This window comes from Hyla sarda, chromosome 2, assembly GCF_029499605.1.
Source record: "Hyla sarda isolate aHylSar1 chromosome 2, aHylSar1.hap1, whole genome shotgun sequence".
NCBI classification, from domain to species: Eukaryota; Metazoa; Chordata; class Amphibia; order Anura; family Hylidae; genus Hyla; species Hyla sarda.
The window spans coordinates 207,128,479-207,153,420 of NC_079190.1; the positions used below are offsets into that span (position 1 = coordinate 207,128,479).

The 24,942-nt window shown below is 44.0% G+C and overlaps 1 protein-coding gene and 1 long non-coding RNA gene across 2 annotated transcripts in view; one reads left to right on the forward strand and one right to left on the reverse strand.

The window, feature by feature from the left end:
• The window catches only part of RAB9A (RAB9A, member RAS oncogene family), a 67,340-nt gene that overhangs the window by 17,749 nt on the left and 24,649 nt on the right, over positions 1-24,942 (forward strand). Inside the window, exon 2 of the mRNA XM_056556205.1 lies at positions 4,181-4,257. The gene's annotated coding sequence lies outside the window, so the exon portion shown is untranslated. The remainder of the gene's footprint in view (positions 1-4,180; positions 4,258-24,942) is intronic.
• On the reverse strand, positions 4,267-24,917 carry LOC130355714 (uncharacterized). The gene is made up of 3 exons (XR_008888638.1): positions 24,832-24,917; positions 9,261-9,353; positions 4,267-4,428 (listed from the first exon to the last, which is right to left on the reverse strand). It is a non-coding gene; the product is annotated as an uncharacterized LOC130355714 (long non-coding RNA).

Below are 24,942 nucleotides of genomic sequence, written 5' to 3' on the forward strand. Positions count from 1 at the left end.
GCTCTTTTAAGGTCTATCCATATATTTTCAATTATGTTGAGGTCTGGAGATTGTGAAGGCCATGGCAAAACCTTCAGTTTACGCCTCTTGATGTAATCCCCTGTGGATTTTGAGGTGTGTTTAGGATCATTATCCATTTGTAGAAGCCATCCTCTCTTTAACTTCAGCTTTTTCACAGATGGCATCAAGTTAGCATCCAAAATTTGCTGGAATTTTATTGAATCCATTTTTCCTTCAACTCGTGAGATGTTCCCTGTGCCACTGGCTGCAATACAACCCCAAAGCATGATTGATCCACCCCCATGCTTAAAGGGGTACTCCGCCCCTAGACATCTTATCCCCTATCCAAAGGATAGGGGATAAGATGTCAGATCACTGCGGTCCCGCTGATGGGGAGCCCTGGGGTCCCCGCTGCGGCGCCGCGCTCTCATTACAGCACAGAGCGAGTTTGCTCTGCACGTAATGAGAGCGGGGTGCCGCAGCGGGGATCCCAGGGCTCCCCAGCAGCGGGACCGCGGCGATCTGACATCTTATCCCCTATCCTTTGGATAGGGGATAAGATGTCTAGGGGTGGAGTACCCCTTTAACAGTTGGACAGAGGTTCTTTTCATTAAATTCTGTTCCCCTTCTTCTCCAAACGTACCTTTGCTCATTCCGGACAAAAAGTTCAATTTTCACCTCATCGGTCCACAGAATTTGTTTCCAAAATGCATCAGGCTTGTCTATATGTTCATTTGCAAAGTACAAACACTGATTTTTGTGGTGAGGACGTAGAAGAGTTTTTTCTTTTGATGACCATATTTGTACAAGTATCTCTTTATAGTGGAATAGTGTACCACAACTCCAGTGTCTGCCAGATCTTTCTGGAGGGATTATGCAGTCAAACGTGGGTTTTGAATTGTTTTTCTCACAATCCTGCAAGCTGTTCTGTCTGATATTTTTCTTGGTCTTCCAGATCTTGCTTTAACTTCCACTATTCCTGATGACTACCATTTCTTAATTACATTCCAAACAGAGGATATTGACATCTGAAAATGTTTAGCTATCTTCTTATAGCCTTCGCCAACTTTGTGAGCATCAACTATTTTCAGTTTCAGATTTTTAGACAACTGCTTAGAAGAACCCATGGTGCTGATTGTTGGGGCAAGGTCAGATGAGTCTGGGCATTTAAAACCTTTGAGATTGACATCACCTGGTCTTCCCAGATGATGATTGAGAACAATCCATGACATTGGCAGGTCTCAGCTTTGCAAAGGGGGCAGTGCATGCTATAAATTCTGCAGGGTGTCCAAACTTTTGCAGTCGCCATTTTTTTGTTTTCTGTTATTTTGAAAGTGTAAATGATGGAAATAAAATCTAACTTTTGTTGACATATTATAAGAATATCTAATCTGTAATTTGATGCCTTTTGGAAATTTTTCCATCTTTCCTTGGCTTCTTTATGCACATTAATACAAATTTTTACCTAGGGTGCCCAAACTTTTGATCCCCACTTGTATTAGTAAGCATTACAAGCTTGTTAATTGACTACATATAGTAGAACAATATATGTGAGTAGTAAGTAACTTGTTACAATAAAACAAAAGCTACTAGGTTAGGAATATCATATAAGAAAAAGGTTACATGTCACTCTATCCAGAGGAACCTCATGATATTAAGATGGGCAATAGCTAATATAGACATATCAATATGGAATGCTAAATACACTCCTCGCCCCCTTCTAACCAACTATAAATCACATGACTCCATGAATGGGCAGATCCATCTAAGGATATAAACATGAAAGATCTATGATATATTTCCACCCCATTCTGGACTATTTTCTATACATGACTTTGGTAAGATTATTAAGACAAATAGCAGAGATATATGATCTTGCTCTACTATATTTTAGGAGAAAGAGCTTGAAACAAGTTTCCTGTGTGCGAAATATACTTATAACACTTAGTTTGACGAGTAGGAATTCTATCAATATGTATAAGCAATTATTTAATGCTTTGATAGATTATGAGTCTTTATTCTTCTGCAGGTAGAATGAAGTCTCACAATATCCTAAAACTATAATCTCAATATGGAGATAATTAATTATTTTATTAAATTAATTTATTCAACAGTCTAAATGGTATAATTCCATCCACATTATCCCAATTATTCTTAATTAAATGGGATACCATTTTTGTGTCTCTTACCAAGTCTATGTAAGAACCTTGCTTCGGCTCTTAGGAATGCTGGACGATCCATCTCATTGTCATGGATAGCCATTGGTCTTGTACCGTTAATCAGTCTGTCTTGCTGGGATCTCACATGGCTTTCCCACCTGGTTGAACCTCTTTCCTTTGTCTTTGTGTGTTCTCTACAGCCTACAGCACAGTTCAGTACCTTCCGCAGTCTACCAATATCTGGTTTACCAGACTTTTTAATTAGTTAGACACACCCTCCTTAATTAGAATTCCCCAATTACATCATTGGGGACATCACTATGACATCACTATACTACCCAGAATGCATTGAGCATATCACCCATAATGCCTTTCCTGTCGGTGTAATGTCAGCTACCCGTACGCTAGGGGGTGCTATTGCATAAGCAATTAGCATCATTACCATTAAGGGTTAACTGTCAATAACTGATCTTAAACCCACATTCCACACTTGACAGATGGAGCACTACATTATGAAAACAGGGATTATTTTTGACATCTAAGTAATTAAAACCTGGATTCTCATAGACATAGAGTCACCAACTAGACATCCAATTTTATTGGAAAGATAATAATACAATGGATGATTCTCTAACACTGATGTGTGAATATCTAGAGAATGTACTGCCCCCCCCCTCCCCCTTATCTTGTCTTATCCAAACAGCCATAAATATCTAAGAAGACAAGAAGCATTCTCTCAGGCTGGAACTTTTTTGTAGAGATGAAACTTCAGAATTGTGGCCTACTTAGATTATACAGAAAATGGCCGACATGATGCTATTACACATATTAAACATAGTGATTCATTTTTGGGGTGTCTAATTAGCATGACAGCACTGGACATGAGTCTGAATAAATAGTTTACATTTTGATGGTTTGATGTTTCCTAACAAACTGCTGGTTGCCTCATTGAAATAAAAGGCACATTTAAAGGGGTACTCCGCTGCTCAGTGTTTGGAACAAACTGTTCCAAACGCTGGAGCCAGCATCGGGAGCTCGTGATGTCATAACCCCACCCCCTCATACTGTCACGCCCCGCCCCCTCAATGCAAGTCTATGGGAGGGGGCGTGACGGCCTTCACGCCCCCTCCCATTGACTTGCATTAAGGGGGCCGGGCTATGACGTCACAAGCTCCTGGCGCCGGCTGCAGTGTTCGGAACAGTTTGTTCCAAACGCTGAGCAGTGGAGTACTCCTTTAAGCTCAGGTCCTATTCACTTTGATGGGAGCTGAGCTGCAGTAACCATTCTCCACCACTACACAATAAATGCTGCACTGCTTTAACAGGAAACTGACAGCAGCGTCACCTGTACTAAACAACCACATTAGAACCAAGACAATTATCTCCTTAACGGCTGCTCAGATTTTCACTTGGTAACAAGCATTTGAATAAGCATCATGCACACTATCTATCTGTATATTCAGGTTAGTGCGGGAAACCCTGCTGTCAGTTTCCCTTTTAAGCTTTGTTTACTGTGTAGTACTGTGCAGGCTACCATGACTATCCTGAACAGCTGATTGGTGGGGTGCCAGTGTCAACAGATATTTATACTATATCATGACCTTGGGGAATGTATCATCAAAAAATGATTTGTTTAGGAAAAGGTTTTATGTTTAACATATTTTTGGGAATTTTTGGTGGTTTCTTTCACTATCTAATATCAGAAAATAAAGACGGTTAAGAAGAAAAGAACATGTTTCAATCTGGTTTTAGGCTAAGTTTCCACTTGTTTTTTTTTTCTGGCAGTTTTTGGATATCTGCCACTGCAATCTTTGAGCCAAAGTCAGAAGTGGATCCATAAGGGAGGAGAAGTGTAAGTTCTTCCTTTATATGTTCTATTCCTTTTGAATACACTTCTGGCTTTGGCTCAAAAAATGCAGTGGCAGTATTCCAAAAACTGCCAGAAAAAAAAACAAGTGGAAACTTAGCCTAAATTAGTTGATAAAAAAAAAACTAAAAGGGGTAATATATTCTATTTAAAGAGGTTGCCTACTTTGGATAAAGAGGATAAAAGGCTTCAGAAGGAATCCAGTTCCATGGCGCTGAACGACCACAGCAGGTGAAGGATTAAAAGGATTTTATTGTCCAGAATGCAACGTGTTTCGCTGCGCATGCGCAGCTTCATCAGGCATCCTTTGGATAAAGGACCCACGCAAATAAGATGGTCACTTGGTGTGGTGCTACCGCTGGTGCTGCTGGTTCCAGTTGTAATGGGCAGAGTTCATTCTACCTGCCAGAGAAGAACTGAAGCATGACTTGGTGTCCATTAACATTAATGGGATGTCCATGTAGCTGCTGTTGTTGGGGGACTCCATTGTATTAACTCTAAGGGTACGTTCACACGTGCAGATTTTCGCAGCGTATTTTGCTGCGGATCCAACGCTGAAAGACCTCCTATATGCTGTCTTTATATGTGCCTGCTCCGAGCGGCAATACGCTGCTCCGAGCAGACACACTGCAATGTGCATGCGCAGTATACTCGCACATCGCGGCAGCTCTCGGCCTAGCTCATTGAGCAGGGGGAACAGCCGCGATGTGTGCGACGCATGCGCGGCGACTCGCGCATCCCAGTGTGTCTGCTCGGAGCGGCGTATTGCCGCTCTGAGCAGGCACGTATAAAGACAGCATATAGGAGGTCCTTCAGCGGCGGATCTGCAGCAAAATCCGCTGCGAAAATCTGCATGTTTGAACATACCCTAATAGTGTATTTGAAAGTAGTTTCTGTAAACCAGACCTCACTTTAAGTACCGTATTTATCGGGGTATACCACGCACCGGCCTATAACATGCACCCTATTTTTACCAAGGATATTTGGGTAAAAAAAGTTTTTTACCCAAATATTCTTGGTAAAATGAGGGTTCGTGTGTGTGCGCATGTATACCCCTATACACTGTTTCTGACTCCGCAGAAGCCCCCAGGAAGGGCAGGGGGAGAGAGGCCGTCGCTGCCCGCTTCTCTCCCCCTGCCTTTCCTGGGGTCTAGAGCCCTGCTGACGCTGCTTCTCTCCCGCTGGCTATCTGCGCTGCTGCCAGTTCTCTACCCCTGATTCTCGATGCTGATAGCCAGGGGGAGAGAAGCGGCGCCAGCAATGGGGCAGCGGCGCCGATAGCCAGGGTGAGAGAAGGGGCAGCGGCACCCATTGCTGGCGCCGCTGCCCCGTTGCCTCCCCCATCCCCGGTTGTATAATTACCTGTTGCTGGGGTCGGGTCCGCGCTGCTTCAGGCCTCCGGTGTGCGTCCCCTGCGTCGTTGCTATGCACTGCACGGCGCGGCGCAATGACGAGTGACGTCATTTCGTCTCGCAGCGCATAGCAACGACGCAGAGGACACACTCCGGAGGCCTGAAGCAGGGCGGACCCGACCCCGGCAACAGGTAATTATACAACCGGTGATGGGGGAGGTAACGGGGCAGCGGCTCCGGCAATGGGTGCCCCTGCCCCTTCTCTCCCCCTGTCTGTCGGCGCCGCTGCCCCATTGCCGGCGCCGCTTCTCTCCCCCTGGCTATCAGCACCGAGAGTCAGGGGTAGAGAACTGGCAGCGGCGCAGATAGCCAGGGGGAGAGAAGGGCCGGCAGCTGTGCTCTAGACCCCAGGACAGGCAGGGGCAGAGAAGCCGGCAGTGACGGCAGGTCTGTGCACCTGCAAAGCCACTGCAGTTTATTGATTTAAAACGCCCGCTTTAAATCATTGAACTGCAGCGGCTTATCGGCGTATAACACGCAGGTAGACTTTAGGCTAAAAATTTAGCCTAAAAAGTGCGTGTTATACGACGATAAATACGGTATGCTGTTTAGACATTGATTTTAGAACTCTAAGTATCTGATGTCTTAGATAAACAATATAAATAAATAATTGATAAAGAATATAAATGTTTAACATTTACTTATCTACTCCAGCTAACCTGGAAATAGGAACAAACATTTCGTATGTTATCAATATTCCATCAGACAGTGGAAACTTGCACTCTTATTGATCTGATGCTGACTAAAGTGAGCTGTTTACCTAGGAAACACACAGGGAGGCATGGACTTAAAGGGGTACTCCAGTGGAAAACTTTTTTTTTTGTAAATCAACTGGTGGCAGAAAGTTAAACAGATTTGTAAATTACTTCTATTAAAAATATCAATCCTCCCAGTACTTATTAGCTTCTGAATACTACAGAGGAAATTCTTTTCTTTTTGGAACACAGAGCTTTCTACTAAAACATGAGCACAGTGCTCTCTGCTGACATCTCTGTCCATTTTAAGAACTGTCCAAAGTAGAAAAAAAATCCCCATAGCAAACGTGCTGCTCTGGACAGTTCCTAAAATGGACAGAGATGTCAGCAGAGAGCACTGTGCTTGTGATGTCAGCAGAGAGCACTGTGTTCCAAAAAGAAAAGAATTTCCTCTGTAGTATTCAGCAGCTAATAAGTACTGGAAGTAAGATTTTTTTTTTTTTTTTTTTACAGAAGTCATTTACAAATCTGTTCAACTTTCTGGCACCAGTTCATTGAGTACCCCTTTAACAGCTCAGATATGTAGGTTGCAGTCCTCAAAAGTACTTTCTGGTTGGCAACTAAATATGTCAGTGGTTTTACACAGATTGGTAGTTAGGTGACAGCTAAGGGTCAGAACCAGAAAGTCATGAAAGAATAATGGAAGCAGAAGACAAGGTGAAATCAGGAATCAGAGGTCAAATAAAAAAATTAACCTGATAGCGAAAAATTTAATTGGCCAGGCAAGAAGCAAAGTCCAGAAGTAGAGTAAAAACAAAGGAATCAATGCAGGCTAGAAACAGTAAATAACAGGAAGTAATATTCAGGCATGAATGAGACCTGGGTGGGATTAAAAGGGTTATCTTGCAACGGTAACTTTAAAAATTTTTTTTATAAATGGCTGGAGTTGATGTAAACAGAAAGTCATAGTCACCTACCCCAATCCCCTGTAGCTCCTGATCCTACATCTGGTCCACAGTTCATCTTTGTTACTTCCTGCTTTTACCTGCTTTTAAGATGAGGTGTTTACTGCTGCGGCAAATGATTGGCTGAGCCGGCAGATTCTGCTGAGATTACTCATTTAAAAAGCTGGAGGTAATGGTGATGAGCGGGGGATCAGATAGATAATGTCAGACCAGAAGCTACAGGGTAGGGCACACCTAGAGTATTGGGCACCCAGGGCAAAAAAAGGAGTCATACTGTTCCATATAAAACAAATTGTATACAGACTAACATTACCTCATTTAGTGGCTATATAACAGTAGAAACTAGTAGGGACTCGGGTGAAGTCTTCTTGGCGTCACACTCTTCCTTTTCCTTCTCCAAACTGCCATAATTCTTTTCTGTAGAATGTGGCAAAAAATATCTTAGGCTCCATACATTTCCAACACACATCCCACCTCTATACAATATTCCCATCTATAGTCCCCAAACTATTAATGCTGCCCCCCCCCCCCCCCGGTGCAGTAGCTCCCCCATTAATATTGTCTCTCATGGATATCCCGCCCCCCCCCCCCCCCCAATTAGCCACGTATTCCCTCAGTAGGCAGTAATCTTCTCCCCAGTAGAGCCAGTTGTTACAGTTGCGCTCCTGCTGGACTCGCCGGCCGTGAGCACTCTCTGTTCCTGTTGCCGGCGGGGCTGTAATTCGCATCGCGGGATGCGCCCACATGCGAATCTCAGCCCGTCGCTCACCTTCCTGTGTCCTTGTTCCCTGATGTCTCTAGAGCTCCAGCATGTGTGATTCTGGCCCCTAGGGCGCGCCCCCGCGCTAGAGCTCTGTTACTTAAAGGGCCAGTACCCAATTAGTTTAAGCACCTGCACCTGTCCCCTGCTCCATAAGTATCTGCTCCTCCCTGGGCCGGATCTTTGTTGTCTGTCCTTGTTCCAGAGTCCAAGCCCTTGTTCCAGAGTCCTTATTCCTGTCCTTAGTTCCGACCTCTCCTGTTCCTTTGTTCCTGCCTTGTCCTTCTGCCCTGCCAGACACGTCCTGCCAGACACATCCTGCCTGCCAGTCTCTGTCTGTACCACGTCACCCCCCTGCTACCTGTGTGGATGAGTCGTGCCAGGGGTAGCGACCTGGGTGTCATCCGCCGCAGCAAGACCATCCCACTTTGTGGCGGGCTCTGGTGAAGACCCGTGGCACCTTAGACCCCGCTCCCTGGCACGGCTCAAATCTCTATCCACACAGGTCCAGAGAATCCACTACCTGCTGTACTCCTGCCGTGATTTCTAACAGTGAATTGTAACACCAGTAATGCCTGCTTAGCAGCCAGTAAACCCCCCCCCCCCCCCTTTGTTGGCAGTAATCTGCCCCTTAGTAAGAAGTAACCCCCCCTAATTTCCCATTAGTATGCAGTAATCCTCCCCAGTAGCAAATATAATAAAACTACAATATTAAAGCCTGAAGATGTCTTCTTTAGGCTCTGGCTTACCTCTTAAGCTGGATCTCGCTGACCTATGGATCCAGGACAAGTGTTCTGGGTTCCCCAGTTAGGGAGCTGATTATAATCTGGGTGGTCCAAACAGCCCACATTATCCACTGGTGGATAGAACAAACTGCCCACATTATCCACTGGTGGATAGAACAAACTGCCCACATTAGCCACTGGTGGATAGAACAAACTGCCCACATTATCCACCTCCTCCTCCTCCCCCATCACTGGTCAGTGGCACTTGGGGCACACTGCTCCCCCATAAGTAAGTCCCTGCTACAGGGGATTGGAGTAGGTGATCATGACTTTTACATTTTTTTTTAAACCACAGCCATATCTTAAAAAATGTAGTGTTCCAGGACAATGCCTTTAAATAGTAGGCATTATGACATGCAGCATATGAGTAAGCAGTCTCTTGCATATCAATAGAGTGCAGCAACAGAGAGACAGAAAAACACCACTTTGTTGAAGCAATAGGGTGTGGTTGTGCAGCAGGGATAAGGCAACATATAATCCTGGACAGGTATGTAACACCTTGTAGGACAAGGCTGAGGGGTTTTCCAAGAAAATATGAACCAGTTCGAATTAGCTATTGTCAAGGTAAATACAATTATGTGATGCATTATAATTGGCATAGACGTACATAATATTACCTAAAGTGAAGTGTACAATTTTGGCACCAGTGGGTAAGGTAGATTCACAGTTGGTCAACCAGAGTAATAAACAGAATGGATAGACTTCAGTACCTGGAAAGATTATGAACAGTTTCATAACTCTATTATTGCTGGAATTTATTTTATGATCCAGAGATGTATTCTGATACCATACTGAGAATAGCAATGAATTTTTACCTTAAGATAACAAATCAAACTCCGTAGTGAAATTAACTTAAAAGGGTAATCTGGGCTTTTAAGAGATTGCCTCTCTTCCTGATAGGCCGTGAATATTAATCAGGTGTGGATCTGACTCCCGGCATATACAATAACATACCTTTCTTTGTATTAATATTGCTGTGAAAATGCTTAAGATTAGCGTCAAACTCAGCAACAGCATTTTTTTTACACCTTTTTATTTGTATTCTGCACAATTAGAAACTGCAGTGAGAATTCTACATTAACCCCTTAAGGACCAGGCCCATTTTAGCGCTGCGGAATCTGTAGGCACTATATAAATAAATTATTATTATTAAGGACCAGACAGATTTTATTTTTGCATTTTCGTTTTTTCCTCCTCGCCTTCTAAAAATCATAACTGTCTTATATTTCCATCCAGAGACCCATATGAGGGCTAGTTTTTTGCATCACCAATTGTACTTTGTCATTATAACACTTATTTTTACCATAAAATGTACGGCGCAACAAACAAATATTATTTATGTGGGAAAATTGAAAAGAAAACCGCAATTTAGCAAATTTTGGAAGGTTTTGTTTTCACGCTGTACACTTTCCGGTAAAAATGACATGTTTTCTTTATTCTGTGGGTCAATAAGATTAAAATGATGCCCATGATTACCGTATATACTCGAGTATAAGCCGACCCGAGTATAAGCCGAGACCCCTAATTTCAACCCAAAATCCCAGGAAAAGTTATTGACTCGAGTATAAGCCTAGGGTGGGAAATACCTCATCCCCCCCTGTCATCATCCAGACCCGTCATTAACATCCTCATCATCATCCCCTTGTCATCATCCCACACATCCCCCCTTCATCATCCCCTTATCATCCCACACATCCCCCTTCATCATCCCCTTGTCATCATCCCACACATCCCCCCCCTATCATCCCCTTATCATCCCGCACATCCCCCCTTCATCATCCCCTTATCATCCCACACATCCCCCCTTCATCATCCCCTTATCATCCCGCACATCCCCCCTTCATCATCCCCTTATCATCCCACACATCCCCCCTTCATCATCCCCTTGTAATCATCCCCCCCCCCTTCATCATCCCCACCCCCCTTCATCATCCCCACACCCCCCCTTCATCATCCTCTTCTCATCATTCGCCCTCAGTGGTCTTCAACCTGCGGACCTCCAGAGGTTTCAAAACTACAACTCCCAGCAAGCCCGGGCAGCCATCGGCTGTCCGGGCTTGCTGGGAGTTGTAGTTTTGAAACCTCCGGAGGTCCGCAGGTTGAAGACCACTGCGGCCTTCAACATCATCCAGCCCCCTCTCACCCCCTTTAGTTCTGAGTACTCACCTCCGCTCGGCGCTGGTCCGGTCCTGCAGGGCTGTCCGGTGAGGAGGTGGTCCGGTGGGATAGTGGTTCCGGGCTGCTATCTTCACCGGGGGCGCCTCTTCTCCGCGCTTCCGGCCCGGAATAGATGCGTTGCCTTGACAATGACGCAAATGACGCACCTCTGCGTCGTTGTCACGGCAACGTGACTATTCTGAGGCCGGGCCCGAAGCGCTTAGAAGAGGCCTCCCCGGTGAAGATAGCAGCCCGGAACCACTATCCCACCGGACCACCTCCTCACCGGACAGTCCTGCAGGACCGGACCAGCGCCGAGCGGAGGTGAGTACTCAGAACTAAAGGGGGTGAGAGGGGGCTGGATGATGTTGAAGGCCGCAGTGGTCTTCAACCTGCGGACCTCCGGAGGTTTCAAAACTACAACTCCCAGCAAGCCCGGACAGCCGATGGCTGCCCGGGCTTGCTGGGAGTTGTAGTTTTGAAACCTCTGGAGGTCCGCAGGTTGAAGACCACTGCGGGTGGGGGAGTTCACTCGAGTATAAGCCAAGGGGGGTGTTTTCAGCACGAAAAATCGTGCTGAAAAACTCGGCTTATACTCGAGTATATACGGTATATTAATTTCTATAATTGTATCGCTTAAAAAAAAATCTCAAACCATTTTAACAAAATTTGTATGTTTGAAATTGCCCTATTTTGACCACCTATAGCTTTCTCATTTTTCCGTATATGGGCCGATATGAGGGCTCATTTTTTGCGCCATGATCTGTAGATTTTATCAGTATCACTTTTGCTTAGGTTTTACTTTTTATAATTTTTTTTATTAATTTTTATTTATTTTTTTACGTTTACGCCGTTCACCGTGCGGGATAATTAACAATATATTTTAATAGTTCAGACTTTTACGCACGCGGCCATGTCAAATATGTGTATTAAATTTTTTTACGCTTTTTTGGGGGTAAAGTGGGAAAAACGGACGTTTTACTTTTTTATTGGGGGAGGGGATTTTTCAAATTTTTTAAACTTTTTTATTTTACAGTTTTTTACTTTTTTTTTTTTTTAACACTTTTTATGTCCCCATAGGGGACTATTCATTGCAATCAGTTGATTGCTAATACTGTTCAGTGCTATGTATAGGACACAGCACTGATCAGTATTATCGGTCATCTTCTGCTCTGGTCTGCTCGATCTCAGACCAGAGCAGAAGACCCCGGGAGACGGCCGGAGCCAGGTGAGGGGACCTCTGGCCGCCATGCTGGATGATCGGATCGCCGCGGCAGCGTTGCGGGCGATCCGATCATCCGTGCAAAGTACCGCACTGCTGCAGATGCCGTGATCTGTATTGATCACGGCATCGGAGGGGTTAATGGCGGACATCCGCACGATCGCGGATGTCCACCATTATCGGCGGGTCCCTGGCTGCTGATAGCAGCCGGGACCTGCCGGGCATGACGCGAGCACCGCTCCGGTGCTCACGATCATGTCGGCACGTAAATGTACGTCATGGTGCGCTAAGTACCACGTCACCATGACGTACATTTATGGCCATTGTCGTTAAGGGGTTAAAGGAGTACTCCGGCAGAAACAGTGTCGTTGCTAGGGTTGGTGTCACACGGTGCGGTAGAAAATGGTGTAACCCCATAACTTCCCCCCCAAAGTAAGTTTTTAACCTGTTGTGACAGGCGCCACTGGTGTAGCGCATTGTGAAAAATTCCAGTATAATAATCAAATACCGTATACCAATTTCCACAGAATGGGAAAGTACTAAAGAAGTTTTCACCATTTAAAACTACAGCTCCCAGAATGACTTAAAGAGGTACTCCACTGGAAAACATTTTCTTTTAAATCAACTGGTGCCAGAAAGTAAAACAGATTTGTAAATTACTTCTATTTAAAAAATCTTACTCCTTCCAGTACTTATCAGCTGCTGAATGCTCCACAGGAAGTTCTTTTCTTTTTGAATTTCCTTTCTAGTCTGACCACAGTGCTCTCTGCAGACACCTCTGTCCATGTCAGGAACTGTCCAGAACAGGAGAGGTTTGCTATGGGGATTTGCTCCTACTATGGACAACTTCTAAAATGGACAGAGGTGTCAGCAGAGAGCACTGTGGTCAGGCAGAAAATAAGTTAAAAAAGAAAAGAACTTCCTGTGGAGCATACAGCAGTTGATAAGTACTGGAAGGATTTAATAGAAATAATTTACAAATCTGTATAACTTTCTGGCACCAGTTGATTAAAAAAATGTTTCTCCAGCAGAGTACTCCTTTGAGCAGTGGTAAGGTTATGCAGGGAGTTGTAGTTTCACTCATCATAATGACAGAACTTACAAGTGACTCCAGCTCTGATAGGACATAATGAGAATACAAACTAATATCTGTGACCATAGGTGGCGTCTTCTCTATAGTCTTTCCTTATCTTATTCAAATGGAACATATCGCCGGGACTTGTTCCAGCTAAATCTTCTCTCTGCAGAACTTATCACTACGTCAGCAGATTCTAATCCTCTATATGGAAACAATTATTATTATAAACCTGCCAGACACAGTATCCTCTAAATGTAATACTACTATACACTGCACTCTTTGAATATAAACCTTCCACACACCGTACCCTCTGAATATAAATCTGCAACATACTGTACCCTCTGAATATAAATCTGCCACATACTGTACCCTCTGAATATAATACTGTCACACACTATACCCTCTGAATATAAATCTGCCAAATACTGTACCATCTGAATATAAATCTGCCACATACTGTATCCTATAAATATAATACTGTCACACACCATACCCTCTGAATATAATACTATCACACACTGTACCCACTGAATATAATACTATCACACACTGTACCCACTGAATATAATACTATCACACACTGTACCACTGAATATAATTGTTAGGATCTATTTCTCCCTGTGATCAGTCAACTCCAGCCGTGTTGATTATCAGACAGATTTAATGCACATGTATCGATACAGGTCGATGATCTCTTACAAGCAGAGAAAAGCTCCACAGAAGAAAATCATACCCCCAAATAGATTACAGCTCTTTTATATGGCAACACTCTAAGTGTAAGTTCATTGGCTAAGGAAGCCCCGGTGGCTCATAGTGTTAAACTTTATTACCAAGCACAGGGTTCCTGTACACTTTCATAGAACAAGCTTGTTATCCAACAAAAGCCTCATTATTTACCAAGGTCATTTGGATATTTTTCCACCTTCTGGGTGCTGGCCAGGACTAGAACAGTAGTTAATTGAAACTAGATAAAACCAGCCAACACCATCTAAAGTTAGACATAATATACATCTATATATACATAAATATATATATATATATATATATATACACAGAGAACATAGATATCAAAATATAATTTTACCAACAATAATACTATGACACACTGTACCCTCTGAATATACTACTACACACTGTACATTCTGAATTTAATACCAACACACACTGCACTCTCTGACTATAAATCTGCCACATGCCATACCCTCTAAATACAATACTAACATACACTGCGCTCTCTGAATATAATACTACCACACACTGTACCCTCTGAATATACTACCACACACTGCGCCCTCTGAATATAACCTTGCCATACAGTGCACCCTCTGAATACAATACCACAACATTAGTAGCACCCCTCATCATCAGTTCGTTGATGTTATTACCACGGGGGGGGGGGGGGGATTGGTGGTGTTGCTGGTGGATGATGAGGGTGCTACTGCTGGGGGGAGGGGTGTTGCTGGTGGATGATGAGGGTGCTACTGCCCCCCCTGGCAGTAGCACCCCCATCATCCATCAGCAGGATCATCCTCCTGGCAGTAGCACCCCCATCAGCCACCAGCAGGATCTGCTGATGTGCTGATGGGTGTTGCTGCCAGGGGGGCAGGGGGGAGCATTAGGTAGGCAGCAGTTCCCCCACAATAGGTAGATAGCAGTTTCCCCACATTAGGTAGTATAGACTCCCCACATTAGGTAGCATAGATTCCCCACATTAGGTAGCAGTTTCCCCACATTAGGTAGCATAGTGGTCCCATACCCCCCCCCCCCACCCGAGACACAGACAAACACACTCACCTGGCCTGCGCAGCACCTCCTTTCTCCAGCGGCACCCTGACGAGTGACCTCCTGACGAGTGACAGGCCAGAAAGGGGGTGCTATCGGTCGGGCACAGCTGAAGACTGGGGAGGAGGGGGATTTGCTAGTGGGGGCGGGCACAGCTGAAGACAGGGGGTGTGTGGGGATGATGCGCTAGCGGCCGGGCGCAGCTGAAGACTGAGGGGGGTGATGTGCTAGCGGCCGGGCGCAGGTGAAGACTGAGGAGGTGATGTGCTAGCGGCCGGGCACAGGTGAAGACGGGGGGGGGGTTGTGCTAGCGGCCGGGGGCAGCTGAAGACCGGGGTGGGGGTCCTAGTGGCCGGGCACAGCTGAAGACGGGGGGGGGGAGGGGTTTGTAGCACGGACTGGTAGCATGGACTGAAGACCAGGGGGGCTGAGCGTCAGGTTGGTTTCACCCGATGTGGCCTTCACCCCCCGCACCCCGGTCGCTATGCTGGGTGCAAAACAATGTTTTTCAATTCAACTAGTGTCATAAAGTTAAACAGATTTGTAAATTACTTCTCATTCCTTCCAGTACTTATCAGCTACTATATGCTCCAGAGGAAGTTCTTTTCTTTTTAAATTTATTTTCTGTCTGACCACAGTGCTCTCTGCTGACACCTGTGTCCATGTCAGGAACAGTCCGGAGCAGGAGAGGTTTGCTATAGGGATTTGCTCCTGCTCTGGACAGTTCCTGACTTGGACAGAGGTGTCAGCAGAGAGCACTGTGGTCAGACAGAAAAGAACAACTCAACTTCCTCAACTAACAAATCTGTTTAACTTTCTGGACCCAGTTAATATGAAAAAGAAAATAAGTATTTGGTCACTTACAAACACAGACCTGTAACTTCTTCTTTAAAGGGGTACTCCGGCGCTTAGAGTTCAGAACAAAAAGAGAGGGCTTAGAGCCAGTGCCGGGGGCTCGTGACATCACGGCCCCGCTCCCTCGTCACATCACACCCCACCTTTCAATGCAAGTCTATGGGAGGGGGCGTGGCGGCTGCCATGCCACCTCCCATAGACTTGCATTGAGGGGGCGGGCTGTGATGTCACGAGGCGCTGGCTCTAAGCGTTCAGAACATTTTGTTCCGAACAATAAGCACCGGAGTACCCCTTTAAGAGTCTTCTCTGTCCTCCACTCGTTACCTGTATTAATGTCACCTGTTTGAACTTGTTATCAGTATAAAAGAAATTTGTTCATAACCTCAAACAGTCACACTCCAAACTCCACTATGGCAAAGACCAAAGAGCTGTCGAAGGACACCAGAAACAAAATTGCAGACTTGCTCCAGGCTGGGAAGACTGAATCTGCAATAGGCAAGCAGCTTGGTGTGAAGAAATCAACTGTGGGAGAAATTATTAGAAAATGGAAGACATACAAGATCACTGATAATCTCCCTCGATCTGGGGCTCCATGCAAGATCTCACCCCCTGGTGTCAAAATGATCACAAGAACGGTGAGCAAAAATCCCAGAACCACACAGGGTGACCTAGTGAATGACCTGCAGAGAGGTGGGACCAAAGCAACAAAGGCTACCACCAGTAACACACTGCGCCGCCAGGGACTCAGATCATGCAGTGCCAGACGTGTCCCCCTGCTGAAGCCAGTACATGTCCAGGCCCTTCGGAAGTTGGCTAGAAGAGCATTTGGATGATCCAGAAGAGTATTGGGAGAATGTCATATGGTCAGATGAAACCAAAGTAGAACATTTTGGTAAAAACTCAACTCGTCGTGTTTGGAGGAGAAAGAATGCTGAGTTGCATCCAAAGAACACCATACCTACTGTGAAGCATGGGAGTGGAAACATCATGCTTTGGGGCTGTTTTTCAGCAAAGGGACCAGGACGACTGATCCGTGTAAAAGAAAGAATGAATGGGGCCATGTATCGTGAGATTTTGAGTGAAAACCTCCTATCAGCAAGGGCATTGAAAATGAAACGTGGCTGGATCTTTCAGCATGACAATGATCCCAAACACACCACTCGGGCAACGAAGGAGTGGCTTCGTAAGAAGCATTTCAAGGTCCTGGAGAGGCTCAGACAGTCTCCAGATCACAACCCCATAGAAAAACTTTGGAGGGAGTTGAAAGTCTGTGTCGCCCAGCGACAGCCCCAAAACATCACTGCTCTAGAGGAGATCTGCATGGAGGAATGGGCCAAAATACCAGCAACAGTGTGTGAAAACCTTGTGAAGAATTACAGAAAATGTTTGACCTTTGTCTTTGCAAACAAAGGGTATATAACAAAGTACTCAGATGAACTTTTGTTATTGACCAAATACTTATTTTCCACCATACTAATTTGCAAATAAATTCTTTATTTCATGGTTTTTCTTTCTCATTATGTTAGTTTAGGTATACCTTTGATGAAAATGACAGGCCTCTCCCATCTTTTTTAACCTGTTGGGGACGGAGGACGTACCTGTACGCCCTCCGTATTGCCGATCACCGCGCGCCAGGCAGTGATCGGACCGGGATGACTGCTGATATCTATCAGCAGGCATCCCGTGCAAAAGCCTGGGGGGGGTCTTGAGAAAACCCTCAACCCCCCCCCCCCCATGTCAATGATCGCCACAAATCACCATTCAATTCAGAGCGGCGATTTGCTGTAATTCTGGTGACCCGATCGCCCGGAAAATAAGAGTGATCAGAGCTGGCACACAGAGAGCTCCCACCATTCTAAAGGATAGGAGCGAGGTGGCAGGGGTGCCACCTCCTCCTATCCCCTGCCATTGGTCAGTCAGGACTGATCGACCAATGGCAGTTGGGGGCGGAGGGGTTAAAGTCTGAGCAATGCAGGGGGACATGGCCGGTAGCATCGGATCGGCAACAGCGGCAGGAGGAGGCATGCCGGAAAGTGCGGCGGTGGAGGAGGCTGCAGTGAAGATAAGTGGTAAGTGATCTTCACTGTGGCCTTTTAAAAGTTGCAAAACTATAACTCCCAACATGCCCAGACAGCCAAAGGCTGTGTAGTGGTCTCCAAACTGTGGTCCTCCCGATGTTACATAACGACAACTTTCAGCATGCCCTGACTGTCTGGACATGCTGGGAGTTGTAGTTTTGCAACATCTGAAGTGGCACAGTTTGGAGACCACTATATGGTGGTCTCTAAACTGTAACCCTCCAGATGTTGCAAAACTACAATTCCCAGCATGCCCAGACAGTCAGTGAATGCTGAAAGTTGTAGTTTTGAAACATCTGGAGGTCCACAGTTTGGAGACCACTACACAGTGGTCTGCAAACTGTGGCCCTCCAGATGTTGCAAAACTACAACTCCCAGCCTTCCAGGAAAGTCTGGGCATGCTTGGAGTTGTAGTTTTCCAACATCTGGAGGGCTACAGTTTGGAGACCACTACTTAGCGGTCTCCAATCTGTTCTTCCCCAGTTGTTGCATAACTTCAACTCCTAGCATGCCTTTCGGCTGTCAGTGCATGCTGGGAGTTGTAGTTTTGCAACATCTGGAGGGCCACAGTTTGGAGACCACTACATAGCAGTCTCCAAACTGTTCTTCCCCAGTTATTGCATAACTAAAACTCCAAGCATGCCCAGACTGTCCAGGCATGCTGGGAGTTGTAGTTCTGCAACATATGAAGGGCCAGATATTGCAGAACTACACGCCCAGCATCCCTGACTGTCTGGCCATGCTGGGAATTGTAGTTTTGCAACAGCTGTAGGCACACTGGTTGGGAAACACTGAGCTAGAGTCTGTTTCCTAACTCAGTGATTCCAACCCATGTGCCTTCAGCTGTTGCAAAACTACAACTCCCAGCATGTACGGTCTGTCAGTTGAAGGTTTGGGGTGCCCCCTCCCATGTGAATTTACAGGGTACATTCACATGGGCGGGTTTACAGTGAGTTTCCTTCTACAAGTTTGAGCTGTGGCAAATTTTCGGCAGCAGCTCAAACTCCCAGCGGAAAACACACTGTGAACCCCCGCCAGTGCAACACTACACTACCACATAATAAAAAGTAAAACACTACATATACCGTACATATACACCCCCTTACACGTCCCCCCAATAAAAATGAAAAACTTCTCATACGGCAGTGTTTCCTAAACGGAGCCTCCAGCTGTTGCAAAACAACAACTCCCAGTATTGCCATTGACAACCATGACAACCATTGACTGTCCTGGCAGGCTGGGAGTCTTGCAATAGCTGGAGGCACCCTGTTTAGGAAACACTGCTGTAGGGTTTTGGTGGAGATAAGCCCCATCCTTGTATCCGGGTCCGCCCCTATTGCAAATTCCTCATTTAGGCCTCAAATGCGCATGCGCTCTCTCACTTCAGAGCCCTGTCGTATTTCAAGGCAACAGTTTAGGGCCACATTTGGGGTATTTCCGTACTCAGGAGAAATTGCGTTACAAATTTTGAGGGCTTTTTCTCCTTTTACTCCTTATGAAAAGGTAAAGTTAGGGGCTACACCAGCATGTTAGTGTGAAAAAAAAATTCTTACACTAACATGCTGGTGTTGCCCCATACTTTTAATTTTCACTAATGAAAAAGGTAAAAAAGACCCCCAAAATTTCTAACGCAATTTCTTCCGAGTACGGAAATACCCCATTTGTGGACGTAAAATGCTCTGCGGACGAACTACATGGCTCAGGAGTGAGAGAGCGCCATGTACATTTGAGGCCTAAATTGGTGATTTGCACAGAGGTGGCTGATCGTTACAGCGGTTCTGACATAAACGCAAAAAATTTAATAAAAATACCCACATGTGACCCCACTTTGGAAACTACACCCCTCATAGAACGTAACAAGGGGTATAGTGAGCCTTAACACCCTACAGGTCTTTGACAAATTTTCGTTAAAGTTGGACATGAAAATATGTTTTTTTTTTCTTCCCTGAACATAACACATATGTGGATGTAAAGTGCTCTGCGGGCGCACTACAATGCTCAGAAGAGAATGAGCGCCTTTGGGCTTTTGAAGAGAAAATTAGGCTGGAATTAAAGGCCATGTATGTTTACAAAGCCACTATGGTGCCAGAACAGTGGACCCCCCACATGTGACCCCATTTTGAAACCTACACCCCTCACGGAATGTAATAAGGGGTACAGTGAGCATTTACATCCCACAGGTGTCCGACAGATTTTTTGAACAGTCGTCCGTAAAATGAAATATTTTATTTTTCATTTACTCAGCCCACTGTTCCAAAAACCTGTCAAATGCCAATGGGGTGTAAATGCTCAGTGCACCCCTTATTAAATTCTGTGATGGGTGTAGTTTCCAAAGTGTGGTCACATGTGGGGGGTCCACTGTTCTGGCACCATGGGGGCTTGTTAAATGCACATGGCCCCCGACTTCCATTCCAACCACATTCTCTCTCCCAAAGCTCAATGGTGCTCCTTCTCTTCTGAGCATTGTAGTTTGCCCGCAGAGCACTTTACATCCACATATGGGGTATTTCCATACTCAGAAGAAATAGGGTTACAAATTTTTTTTCTTGCCTATTACCCCTTGTGAAAATGAAAAATGTGAGGTAACACCAGCATTTTATTTAAAAATGTTTTTTCTTTTTTTTTACGTCCCAATTTAACGAAAGTTTGTCAATCACCTGTGGAGTGTTAAGGCTCACTGTACCCCTTGTTACGTTCCTTGAGGGGTGTAGTTTCCAAAATAGTATGCCATGTGTTTTTTTTTTTTTTTTTTTTTTTACTTTTCTGGCATCATGAGGGCTTCCTAAATGAGACATGCCCCCCAAAAACCATTTCAGCAAAATTCGCTCTCCAAAATCCCATTGTCGCTCCTTCTGAGCCCTCTAGTACACCCACAGAGCACTTTACATCCGCATACAAGGTATTTCCTTACTCAAGAGAATATGAATTACAAGTTTTGGGGGGCCTTTTTACCCTCTACAATAACATTTTAGTGTAAAAAATGTAATTTTGATTTTTCTCCTCCATTTTGCTGCTATTCCTGTGAAACACCTAAAGGGTAAACAAACATTTTGAATGTCATTTTGACTACTTTGAGGGGTGCAGTTTTCATGATGGGGTCCATTATAGGGGATTTCCAACATAAAGACCCTCAAATTCACTTCTAAACCTAACTTGTCCCTGAAAAATTCTGATTTAGAAAATTTCTGGAAAAATTGGAAAATTGCTGCTATACTTTGAAGCCCTCTGACATCTTCGGAAGTAAAAACATGTCAACTTTATGATGCCAACATAAAGTAGACATATTGTATATGTGAATCAATATGTAATTTATTTGACATGTCCCTTTTCCTTACAAGCAGAGAGCTTCAAAGTTAGAAAAATGCAACATTTTCAAATTTTTCCTGAAATTTTGGAATTTTTTACCAAGAAATGATGCAAGTATCAACGTAAATTTACCACTAACATAAAGTAGAATATGTCACAAAAAAACAATCTCAGAATCAAATTTATAAGTGAAAGCATTCCAGAGTTATTAATACAAAAATTGACAGTGGTCAGATGTGCAAAAAATGCTCCCCATCCTTAGGGTTATTATGGTCTCCGTCCCCAAAGGGTTAAGTGGGAAAACTTGCACAATTGGTGGCTGACTAAATACTTTTTTGCCTCACTGTACTTTTCTCTTAACACTGAGACTGTGTTCACATGGGTGGACAGTCCACACATATGCTTGTTTCAGCAGCATTAAGACCTCTCAGAAATGTGCTGTCTTCGTATACAGCAATGCATTTCCCGGCAGAATCCGCAGAATCATTAAACCAGTTCAGTTTTACTGCAAACGCCGGAATCGTAAATTCTCCCTTGTGCACAGTGCGGAAGAATCCAAATGAAATCAATGGGACTTGATTTCCCTCAGAAATTCTGCTGTGTGAACATGAACCTTGAAGTATGTTTACACAAGGTTAATATGCAGCAGATTTTCTGCAGCAAAAAACCTGTAGTGTTGCTATAGTTAATAGTTTGGTTTCCTGGTTTTGGTGCGTAAATACAGCAGATTTTCTGCAGCAGATTTTACGCAGCTTATCCTATGTGCACAACTACAGTGTGCATAACATTGATCAATGATATGCTATGGCATAGCATTGAACAGTGTATGCAATCCAAGGATTGCATATAATAGTCCCCTATGGGGACTAGAAAATAGTGTACAAAAAGAAAAAAAAAGTAAATAAATGTGATTTAACCCCTTCCCTAATGAAAGTTTGAATCACCCCCCCTTTTTCCCATAAAAAAAATAAGTAAACAACAATAAACATATGTGCTATCGCGCGTGCGTTAACGTTTGAACTATACAAAATATAATTTTAATTTAACCGCACGGTCAATGGCGTATACGTAAGTCCAAAATTTTTTGGTCACTTTATATACCCCCAAAAAAGTATAAAAGTGATCAAAAAGTCCCATCATCAAAACAAAAATGGTACTGATAAAAACTACAGATCACTGCGCAAAAAATGACCCACATCCACATGTACGGAAAAATGAAAAAGTTTTAGGGGTCAGAAGAGGACAATTTTAAACGTATACATTTTCGTGCAAAAAGTTATAATTTTTTAACAGAAGTAAAACAAAATCAAACCTATATAAGTTGGGTATCATTGTATTTGTATGGACCTACAGAATAAAGATAATTTTACTGATTAACAATCCCCCCCCTCCTTTTCTCAAATATAAAAACATAATAAAAATAAACATACATTATGTGGTATCGCCAGGTGCGTAAATGTCCGAACTATAAAAATATAAGGTTAATTAAACCGCACAGTCAATGGCGTATATGTAAAAAAAAAAAAATACCAAAGTATTTTTGGTCACTTTGTATACTCTAGAAAAAAATATTATGAAAACTGATCAAAAAGTCCCATAAAAACTAAAATGGTAGAGATGAAAACTTCAGATCATGGCGCAAAAAATGAGCCCTCATGCCACCCCGTATATGGGAAAATAAAAAAGTTATAGGGGTCAGGAGAGGACAATTTTAAACATACAAATTTTGGTGCATGTAGTTATCATTTTTTTTTTAAGCTGTAAATATAAAGAAAACCCTATATAAATTGGGTATCATTGTAACCGTATGGACCTACAGAATAAATATATGGTGTCATTTTTACCAAAAAGTGCACTGCGTAGAAACGGAAGCCCCCAAAATTTACAAAATGGCTGAAAACGTTATGATTTTTAGAAGGTTAAGAGGAAAAAAGGAAGATGCAAAAATGAAAGAACCCTGCATCCTTAAAGGGAACCACTCAGCAGATTTTAGCATATATAACGATTGACAACGCGTTTTATATGCTAAAATCATTATTATAATAAGATATTAAAGGGGTATTCCAGGAAAAAAAAATTATATATATATCAACTGGCTCCAGAAAGTTAGACAGATTTGTAAATTACTTCTATTGAAAAATCTTAATCCTTTCAGTACTTATGAGCTTCTGAAGTTAAGGTTGTTCTTTTCTGTCTAAGTGCTCTCTGATGACACCTGTCTCGGGAAACGCCCAGTTTAGAAGAGGTTTGCTGTGGGGATTTGCTTCTAAACTGGGCGTTTCCCGAGACAGGTGTCATCAGAGAGCACTTAGACAGAAAAGAACAACCTTAACTTCAGAAGCTCATAAGTAATGAAAGGATTAAGATTTTTCAATAGAAGAAATTTACAAATCTGTTTAACTTTCTGGAGCCAGTTGATATTTAAAAAAAAAAGTTTTTTCCTAGATAACCCCTTTAAGTTATAAAGTCTCCCCCAGCCGCCCTGGAAGTAGTCCCCTGGGCGGGGACTTCTACTTACCAGCTCCTGTTGCTGGATGTCGCTCCGGCTGTGGCTCCCCCCCGACGGCTTGACTGACGGCTCACGTCATCACTCTGCTCCCTAAGCAGACGGAGCAGAGCAGTGATGCGAGCTATCAATTAAGGTGAGGGGGCGGGACCACTTAACATCTTCACCCTGGGCGGGGACGTACAATTACCAGCTCCCGTCCGCTGTGGTCCCGCCCCCTCGCCTTGATTGATGGTTTACGTCACCATTCTGCTCCGTCTGCTTAAGGAACAGATTAATGATGCGATCCATCAGTCAAGCCGCCCAGGGCACTACTTGCAGGGTGGCTGGGGGAGACTTTATAACTGAATATCTTTACCATCCCTGGGGGGGAAGAAACATTCCCCGGGGATGGTGAGGATAACAATTTTAGCATATAAAATGCATTGTCAATCGTTATATATGCTAAAATCTGCTGATTGGTTCCCTTTTAAGGGGTTAAGCAATGGAATACCCTTTTAACTGTGTGGAATGGTGCAGTCCATATTTCTCAATGCAGGGCTATCCTATAACACAAGTGTTTTCCATAGTGATGAGCGGCATATGCCATATTCAAATTCGCGAATATATGGATGAATATTCATCCTATATTCCCAAAATTTGCATATTTGATATGTTCGCGGTTATCTTTGCATTTGCATATCCACATTAAATATTCGAATTGCGAATATTTGCGCTCAACACTAATTTTCCAAACAGTGTGGTGGAGATTAATCAAAACCTGTCCGGAGGAGAAGTTGCCCAGTTACCTATAGCAACCAATCAGATCGCTTCTTTCATTTTTAACAAGGCCTCTGCAAAATGAAAGAAGCAATCTGATTGGTTGCTATGGGCAACTGGGCAACTTTTCCTCTGGACAGGTTTTGATAAATCTACCCCTGTGTCTCCAGCTGTTGCAAAACTACAACTTCCAGCATGCCATGCTGGGAGTTGTCATGTTGCAACATCTGGCTTTCCAGGTACGCTTTCCAGGTACGCTTTTAATTTTACAACATGTTGTCCAGGCATGCTGGGAGTTGTAGTTGTGCAACATATGGCTGGCTGAGCATGCAGGAAGTTAGTTGTAATTTTGCAACATCTGGTTGTCCGGGTATGCTGGGAGTTGTAGTTTTGACACATCTGGCTGTCAGGGGCTTGCCAGGAGTCTATGAGGAATGTCACCCACTACAGTATATGCCTATGTAGAAGTGTCCATCAGAGGTCTGGAGAAGAAACTTCATAGTCACGTGACTGGGACTTGGCCAGTCACATGACCTTCCCCACCCACACTCGCTGC